Raw genomic sequence first — 10305 nt, forward strand, 5'->3', positions numbered from 1 at the left:
TTATCCCAATCCGTGAATTAGTGAAACACACTCAGCACACAGGGAGGTGAAGCACACACTAATCCCGGCGCAGTGAGCTGCCTGCAACAACAGCGGCGCTCGGGGAGCAGTGAGGGGTTAGGTGTCTTGCTCAAGGGCACTTCATCCATTCCTACTGGTCGGGGTTCGAACCGGCAACCCTCCGGTTACAAGTCCGAAGTGCTAACCAGTAGGCCACGGCTGCCCCACGCTATTTCGTTGTCTTAGATTTCGCTATCAGGTGTTGTAGAAGATATTGACAGCACAATAGCTTATACAAAAGACCAGAAAACAGTGTTAAGGCATTTGTGTAGAAGAAAGATGGTTCATGTGTTCTTCCTACAGCTCACGGTAAGCTATTCCGTTGCTCTAATTGGTTAGGTCTATCCAATTGAGTGCATAGCCCCCCCCTCGGTTGAAACGCACCCCATAATTACGTCCCAATAGAGCAGTATCAGACTCATATTCTGACTAGAATCTGAGTATGACGTGTCAGGCTAGGATACAGTCATAAGCTGGCTGAAGTCATTCCTACAGGAAAGCAGCTTCTTTGTTGCCATTGGTGACTATAACTCCACACAGACATCCCTAACCTGTGGTGTTCCCCAGGGCTCCATTCTAGATTCTAGAGCCACTTATTCAACCTTCATATGCTCCCTTTACACATTATTAAGAACAATCAGATCTCTTATAATTGCTATGCTGATGACACCCAGATCTACCTTCCCCTGTCACCTAATGAGTATGGCCCCCTTGACTCTCTTTGTCAATTAATTGACCAATCAACAATTGGATGTCCCTAAACCTTCTTCAGCTGAGCTAGGACAAAACTGAAGTAATATATTTGGCAAATACTGTATACATCTCTAAATGGGTTGGGACTAAAATACCTTCTAGACATGCTTCAACAATAAAGGTGCAATAATAAAGATCTCAGGAGAGCACTTGGTAAGAAAACCCTCTGTCAGAACAAAACATGGTGAAGCAGCATTCAGGTACAATGAGGTTCAGCTTTGGAACAAACTCCCTGATGACATAAAGTATGCCAAACTGCTACCAGTTTTAAATACTTAAGACTAAAATATTTGCAGTTACTGTATCTTCTCCTAAGCTGATGTAAAGTATTTACCTGTTTATGTATTTATTTATTTTATTTTACCTGAATGTGTTTTTTTATTTTCTAATTATGTATTTTATAGCTTTTAATTATCTGTTATATAACTTTTTACTTTATTTTTATTATATTTTGTATGTATTTTAATTTATTGACTCATTTTCTACATTATTTTATTTGTCCTTCATGCTTTTACGTATTACTGCTTGTTTCTGTTTTCAGATGGGTGGTGTAAAGCACACTGAATTTCCTTTGCGTATCAAATGCACTATATAATTGCCTTGCCTTGCAAAGCTTTGAAAAACATGAATAAGTGGTTAGTTATTCTCTTCCTCTCGCTGGAACCAACATTGCCATAGAAACTTGTTCTGTTTCTATTAACCTTGTTTTCACTGTATGTCTTTTCAGCCCTTTTTAAAAGCCCTTTGTCAATGCGTAGCAAGTGGCCAACTCTAATACGTCACTATTCACAATCAAAAATTAATTTTCCCTGCTACACTTGGGGCAGAGTTCAACATAAGCTTTTTAACAGTATCCTATGGCAGCCTATCTTGTCTCTTTATATGTAATCATTGAAGATTAAAGCCATCAAAGATAAAAGTTATAAATTAACTAGAGCAGAAAGGAAATGGAGAAGATGGAAATTGTTTCATCAATTATCTTGATTTGTTGTCTCTTTACTTATTTCATTTCATGTAGAATTAATTGTGCTCCTTTATTTTCTCAATTTATCCACATCTACATTTTCATTTAATTGTGCTTATATTAGAAATCAGCATGCAGTTTTTCTTTGTAGAGGTTTGTATTGTCTGAGACATAAGACAGAACATCTACATCATGATGTCATCTGTGGAAAATATCATTTAAAAATTCTTGAAAGGTTGTGGATATTTCACCTCAACAGACTCAATTTACACTATTTTTTCATGCTGATTGGCTTGAATTGTGTATGGTATTGTGTATGGTGTATGGTCTGAGACACAACATTTTTTTATCATTTACAGAGCCAGGACTGTCTACCAACACCATTTTCTTTAAATGCTAACACTGAACGGGAGATGAACCTGCATGTTAAGTAGGTCACTCCATCTCTGTTTAAAACACTTGAATCCACTTCCCTTTCTCCAGTTAATTGTTGCCTTTCTAAATGTCTAAGAGTGCATGTCTGACGTGCATTAAAACACAAAATATTTATGATCAGTACAACCTGTGATCCAGCCACAGCACCACTCTCAAGATATGTTGGATTTAATTCACTCAGTCACACCATCTACAGTCACGAGGATTTTACATATATTTGTTTTAACTAGATGTACCACATGGCGTGTGTGTGTGTGCATGTGTGTATGTCAATTTGTCTCCATCTCCCATAGAGCCTGACTGATATGGGATTTTGAGGGCCGATACCGATTTCAACATTTGAGTTTTTCAAAAACTGATAACCGATATATAGGCCGATAGTAATTTTTAGCAAACACAATGTAAAAATGTTCTCCCATAATCAAGGTGGGGCATTATGTATTTGAAAAGGCCTATCTAGTTTCCTAATGAAAGCTCTTCATATAGAGTATTTTTTTTTAAGAAATAAAGGAGTGTAGCAAGAATAAAATAGGTCTTTGTTCTGTGAAAGCCAGTGACTGGTGGAATAGATTTTCAAGTATGACAGTGATCATTAACAACCATTCAATGTAAAGGGATGCTTGAACAGAGAAGTTGGTCATTTGGTAACTTTTGGACTTGAAAGCCCCTGCAGACAAGTGTTTTAGTGTCTGAATGAAGCCATGTGCTGATACCTTAAAAAAAAACTTTGTATCTCACTACGATGCAATAATTGTGATATTGTAATACTTCATAATGAATATGGCAGACAGATTTTTCCGATCTACTGGGGATCTTGTAAAGGTTTGAGTCAACTATTGGGGTCATATTTAGGTGAGGAAACAGTTGTGTCTGGGGGCTGGCTGTGTTTTAAAGCAATGACGTCCTCATGGCTTTGTCAACTCTGTACTCCTAAATAACTCACATATTTGGTTGGTTTTAACACACTACATTGTGTATTGTGTGTCATACAAATCAGGAACCTAAAGGATGACGATCAAGACTTGTTGTTCGTGGTTCCTCATTGGTGTAATGTAACCACGTTCATGGTTATTGTTGTTATGCATACTATTGTTATTGTTACTGTCATTATTGTTGTTATTATTGATCTATTATTATTATTATTATCAATATTATTTTAATTAAATATATATGTTTTTAGAAATAACTTGAAATGATCATAGACCTTAACAGAAGCTTCAGGCTAGGCTACATACAGTTATTGAGACAATATTCTTTTCTGGCAGTTGGTGTAACAATGTCATGTTCTGCAACAGACCCTCTGTTATCCAAAGCAGTTTTTGATAGAACGTTTATTTAAAATCATTTATCATCCTTAATGTGTATAATTAATTAAACGTTAATATATGGTGGGATACAAAAAACATGGATAAGACAGATTTTAGCCCACTAGCTACAGAGCTAACTCACATCAGCTCAGACAGCTTATTAGAAATAGTTTTCACTGTTTCAAGACAGGATTCATGTTTGCACTGTGCTAATGTACTTGCAATATGTACTGTAGCTATGGCCTAAATCTCCAGAGCGCTGATGAAGCAGACTGAATCAAATAAGGGTAGGCTTGGGCGGGCTCTGCGCATACCTCATGTGTTTACTCTAGCTACAAATAGACCTCACTGCAAGACTCTGGCTGAAATTTTGAAAATATGACAACGGCCTGCATGATTTTGAATGAACTATCCGTGAAAGTTTTTTGAATGAACTATCCGTGGCTCAAGCTGTTTGGGACAATGGGACCATGACATGTCCAGCTTTATAAACTAAACTCCCACGTCTTCAACCTTCTGAACTAGCAAACACTCCCCAATCTACACAGACCTTTACAGCGGCTGTGCAGCTGAGGACCTTTGCAGCCACTTCAGTTTTTCCAGCTGTGTGTCCCAGACCCACACAGAATCTTGACCCCCCCCCCCCCCCCCCCCCCTTCCTTACCCTGAATAGCCCGTGGCAGACCATAGCATAATGAGATTTGTGTTTGGATAATAAGGTAGTGCATCATTAAGACATTGAAATATGCAGCCGATTTCCATTAGCTGTAACAGGTGAACGCTTTGGACTATGGCTGAAAGCAAGCCATTTGTAAGGCTTAGTCTGAAGATCATTTATGGCAAGTTTTGTGACCTGTGAAAATGTTTTCGCATTTTCTATAAAATCTTGTGCACTATAGTTCCTCACTATGGTGTCATGAGTCCATGTACTAAATTTGATTTTGATACAGCAAGCCCCTACCATCATATCACTTTGTCACCAGACTGTTTCACAGGGTATATTAGCCCTCCATCTGGACTGGTCATAACATATACATCTTATAACGTGTTTTCCCTTGTTTGAAAGTATATTATTTTCCTTCTTTGTTGAGCAATTCTAATATGTTTACATTATTGTCTTTTCATAAGCATAGTTAATATTTAAGCAACATTATTGCACTGCACTTTTGTACTGCCACTATTGCACACACTCTACTATAACACCTTAAAGATGCTAGGGTGATGCAGGGTCACTTCTTTTGACGTTCAAACAAAACAGAGTGCTACTCCCTCCCCCTCCCTCCTGTGCAATCAAAACTCTCATCGGTGATTTGCTGGAACAGTTTATGTTTTTATGGGCAAGTTTGCCCAAGTTGTTTTGTGGCCATTTTTGGACCTAGGCTGTCCACGGCTAGAGTATTGGATTCAGAACTTATTATTTTTATATTCATGAGTGGTTTATGTCCTGATGCCTCTAAATTGGTTGATAATCTGAAAAGGTGGTACACCAATCTGAGGTGGAGATCCATAAAATAAATAATGGGATTATCCCAACCTCTTGGCAAAATGATATAGACGAGTTTCTGGATAGTTTAGGGGGATAGACCAAATATATTCTTTTTGATTTACTAGCTCTTGTTCTGATTGTCGTGATGGTTTGCTATTGTACACTAATCATGTGTAGCTATTTTTCACAACTTATGAAGAAATCAGTTCTAGTCATGTACCTGCTTATTTGGATCTGAGTAACTTTGATGAAACAAGTGTATAATCATTTTTATGTTGTGCATTCCCCAGTGGCACTATTTGATATGTTCCAGCCATAAAGGCTGAAAAAGGGGGACTGAGAGAAAGTGGAATAGAACATGATGTCCAATTTTCCAATATGTGGTTTAATGTTCTGCATTTCTCTCTAGTGGATCACTTTGATACTAAAAGTATGATTCTATGTAATGACTGTATGATATCTGTACTGTCCCTGTGTATATCTATGACTATGTATTTAGAGATAAACAGGAATATTATGACTTTGCAGTATTTCACTGTTCTGCATGGCTGCGTCAGTAGCTATCTGCTCCTGATTACCATTCCATGTGAGATGGGATGACCAATGCTATCTCCCGTCAGCCTGGAAGGATACTTAAACCCTAACTATTTCCTTGTCTAGTTAGAGCAGCTGATGGATCTTTAGGTGAAGTCATGCTGTCTCTCCCTTGATGCGCATCATTGTAAATAAAACTCTAATATTTTAAATTATTTACTCTTGTAAATAAAAAACAGATTTTTCATACTATTTGTCTATAGGTCTCTATTCATCTGTGGTATCAAAATTACCATTAACGGAGACCACGTTTTTTTTGTGTATTCGGGGCACAGGCAACTAGCAGATGGTGAGGTGATGTTAGCTGCATGTGACAAAAAATGTTTTAGCTTAGAAACCGTGTTACATCGCTTATAGCACCTTTAACATGGTCAATGCATCACATCCAGTCCACAGTCCATACCAAACTTTAGTAATCAATACACATGCTCCTTTAAATTTATACATTTCTGTGAGTGATCTTTATGTATGTGATATATATGTGCATATGTGTGTTTGTTGTGTTATTGTTGTATAAGCTACTGGATGCCTAAAATGAATAAAGTATCTATCTAAAACATTGCAGATAAGAGATATCAGCTCATTTCGTGTTTGGTGGCTTTGCTGCCGAATTTGATTGCCTGTGACAGGCAAACGCTTTTGACAATCATTCCAGAAAGCAATGCGGTGGTAAGGCATATCTGTTTGTAAGCTTTTTGGTGTTTTAGATCAAAACCAAAATGGTGGAAAACCCGATATGCATGCAGAAATTCACGTCATAGAGTGCATTGAACTGGGCTTGTTCCACTGATTGCGATGATACCTCCATTTTGAAAATCATGAAAATGTGTGTGAACGCACATCCAACTTTGACCAGTTGGTGGCGCTACAGCACTTAAGGTGCTGACATGAACCTTGGTGCAATTAAACATGGGACTATTCCCAATCAGTGTGCCAAATTTCACAACTTTTTACCAGATGGTTCTATGGGCTGCCATGGACTCCAATGGCAGATGAATAAAAATAATAAAAGGTGAAAACACAGTGGAAGCCTTCACAGCTTTTCTGCTTGGCCCCCAAAAATGATGAATGGTACTAGATAGCGTGATTGTGATGGAGATGTGTTGCATCATCATCTGCTTGGGGGAGGTGCTAGGCTCCGTGAGAATAATGGAGACAAGGCTGAGATGGACATCAGATGGAAAATTATTACACTGGCACAGAACAGCTGCGGCTTTCTACCCAAGTGATATTCAGAACTTCTGTCCAGGTTATGGTACACACTGCAGATTGTTTGCCAGTCTATTTGTTCATAATATAAACAAATGCCATCATTTGTATGGTTTTCTGATTCCTGGCTATTAAAAGATATGCCACTTTGGATAAAAGAGTTTTCTAAATACCACTTACTTTACCTTATCGCAACCATTTGAGTACACTGTATATGCAATAAGCTGTTCTACAACTTCTACTTTGAATGCTGTCTACTCTCAATTTGTATCTACTGTCAATCTTGTACAGTATGTCCTTAATACTAATATGTTTCTTTCCCACTGTTGGCTAAATGTTTTGTGAATTTATTTGATGGGTGTACAGACTATGTGTTCCAGAAAGAAGGCCTTTGCAGAAACTCAACAGTTCCTCTTACTGGAGGGCCTGAATAGGCACACCACTTTTGAAATGGGCTCTAATCATTCTGCTGACTTACTGTCCTTGACTGCACTGCTGACAGTACTTTACATGTCTGTGATGCCTGACCTAAAATAACGTAAATGCAGTACTGACTCAAGGTAACCTTAAGTGACCTGTGCATTCATCTCTGCTGATGCAAAGAAAGTAAATATGTTTTGTGTGTTGTCAGCTTTTTGTTCGCTAATGGTGTGGTGAGTGAAAATAACAACAATTAGGATCCAAAACATTTTGGATAATAATTGTGTTGTGTGCCATTTCAATGTGCTTCTTTCTTATTTGACATGTTTTAAATGAGAAAGCCAAACATTCACTACATTATGGCAATAAATGTCACAAAGGCAAATACCAACTTGTTTCTCTGCTCACTCGAGCACTGACAGTTTGCCAGCATCTTTGGTGGCCACACTCTTTATGCAAGGCCGCTACTACTTTTTTTCATCTCAAATGACAACTGACCCTTAATTGAGGGGGGCATAGTGACTGGGTCAGTCTTTTCCATGGCTCTTGGATCTGCTGTGGGTGCAGTGAGCTCCCTGCCATACAGCCATTTCACTTAGCAAAGAAATGAAACAATCAAGTGTGAACAACTCCAAAAAACCTCATTAAGCGGTTTCAAGAAAACATTTGTTGAGCAGTTAGCGCGAAACTGCTTTTTCACTGCTGCTGGTATATGAGGACACAAAATGGTCTGTGGGAATTTTACGGAGCAACACTGTCAATGAAAACAGATCATTCTATCTTTCTCATAGGCTTGGAGTTCATCACTAATACAAACGCCAATCCCTCTGTAGGCTAACTGCTGCACAAAACAGGAACTCACCTGAGCTCACTCACCCTGACCCATGCAACAATCCTCTAATAGGCTAGGCCTACTTGTATAAAGGACCACTTATTTACTCACTATTTTTCACACACACTCTAGAACCACCTGTTCCATCTCTGCAAATGTATGCCTTTTAGACGTTAGCCTTCCAGGGTGCAGGCAACATGTTGATTTGGCATCCTTTTTCCTTAATTCACAGTCCTCTGAATTTCCAAAAAAAAAAACCTACACTATTGTATTTTGTCTTGAACTTACACTTTTGAACATTAAATATATCCTCAAGCCAATCACTTGAATAACTTTTGAGGTTTGAAGAAAGTTGCTTGCATGGTTGCTGGCTTGTCGATTCCTGTCCTGGTGACTTCGTCCCCACGTCTAGAGGTGACTGGTAAGTTACCGCGATATGATGCTGGATGTGTGTGTGTAGTTGCCACATGGCTCATTTCCAATGAGAGGCGGTTGAGATCACTTCGCGGCGACAGAGGCTCGGCAGTTGCAAGTTATCCCTCACCCGGTTATCAGATCTCATCGCCACAACTGGGATCCTCCTTTATATAGCCTACTGAGCCACAAACAAAGCGCCAGCATCCAGCACGGAGCTTGAATCCTTTTCTCTTTTCTCCCTCCCTTCTTTCTTATTTTGCCCCGGGTCAGGCTTAACTCTCCGTTGTCTTGTGAAGCCAATAGCGGGTGGTCATCGCGTGAGCCAAGGAGTTTTACTGTACAACCTATATTGGTGAGTAGACTAATATGTCTTCATCTTGTCAAGTACCGCTTTCATCCTCCCTGGCGTGGGAAAAGTCTACATTAATCTTGACTTTATCTGAGGTCTGTACATCTACTTGGGTTGACTGTCACACTGTTTAACTGAATGAGGTTACAAGATGCACGTCACTGTTTTGCCCATGACCTCTCATATTGCACAGGGCTCTCACTGTGAAGTTCTGAATGCGTGTTTGGTAAAGATTACGAACTCAGAAGTTATTTGAATGTTATCCTGTATTGGTACATGAACTGTAATCGATTTTTTCAGGCTGTTAGAACGTCATGACAGCCGAAAAGACTCTTCCCATTATAAATGGAAAACCAGATGATGCCATGGACGCAGAGGCTTCGAAAACCAACTCGGTGCGCAGCAATGACCAAAAAGTGAACGAGAGGGGACACTGGAACAATAAGATTGAGTTTATACTGTCCGTCGCTGGGGAGATTATAGGACTTGGCAACGTATGGAGGTTCCCATATCTTTGTTACAAAAATGGAGGAGGTAAGACTATTCATATGTAACTTTAGTTGAATTCAGATCATAGCCTACTCCTTGTAGGTATCACTTCCAAAATTCCTTGTAGTAGGTATCACCTCCTTCTTCCGTTGGATCCATGCACACAACTGAATACAACTTTGGATCCATGCAACAAACTGACTAGGTGAAAATATAGTGAGAGTGTGACATGATGTGACTGTTCCTTGAATGATACCTTTCCTTGACTCTCCCATTCAAAGCATAACTGGATAGTGAGCAACCTTTCTCACATGCATTTTTTTTATTATTGCACTGAAAGTAGACATTCATAAACATTAATATAGTTCATGTATAGATTATTCAGTGATGAAATCCCAAGCAGTTTGTTCTTTGTTGTGCATTACTCATCATTTGATTGATGAGCTGCACATTATTTGTACATCATTTTATGCAGGCAAGACAAGGACATTTTGATGATGACGATTATTGTTATTATTAGCAGTAGTAGTAATACTAATAGTAGTGGTAGTGGTTGTACTACTACTAATAGTAGCATATTAATTATGTTTTTTTTTTATTTATATTCATAATCAGACCATTAATAATAGAATTTTGTTGTGATGTGGGGAATTACTGGTCCATAGGTAAGGTAATGTTGACTTTATACCTGCCATTGGACACAAAGTTTGTTATGTGTCATTTAGTACAAACTGTTCTAGATTCTTTAATTGTTTAACCTAACTAGTTATCTATGGGGCATAGTGAATGTTTATTTGTTTTGGGGCACAGAGGGATTAGGCTGGCAGTCAGCTGTCATCTCCATTCCTGATTAGCCTGTATGTTCATGCATGTGCATCTTTTCCCCTTCAGGTGCTTTCTTTGTGCCCTATGTCATATTCTTTGTCTGCTGTGGAATCCCAGTGTTCTTCCTTGAGACAGCCCTGGGCCAGTTCACTAGTGAAGGAGGGA

At 38.8% G+C, this 10305-nt stretch overlaps 1 long non-coding RNA gene across 1 annotated transcript; it reads left to right on the plus strand.

Annotated features, from left to right (window-relative positions):
* The first annotated feature begins 8525 nt into the window (after positions 1 to 8525).
* On the plus strand, positions 8526 to 10305 carry LOC125302451. Its single transcript, XR_007194907.1, has 3 exons — positions 8526 to 8829; positions 9127 to 9360; positions 10207 to 10305. It is a non-coding gene; the product is annotated as an uncharacterized LOC125302451 (long non-coding RNA).

This window comes from Alosa alosa, chromosome 10 (assembly GCF_017589495.1).
Source record: "Alosa alosa isolate M-15738 ecotype Scorff River chromosome 10, AALO_Geno_1.1, whole genome shotgun sequence".
Lineage (NCBI taxonomy): Eukaryota > Metazoa > Chordata > Actinopteri > Clupeiformes > Clupeidae > Alosa > Alosa alosa.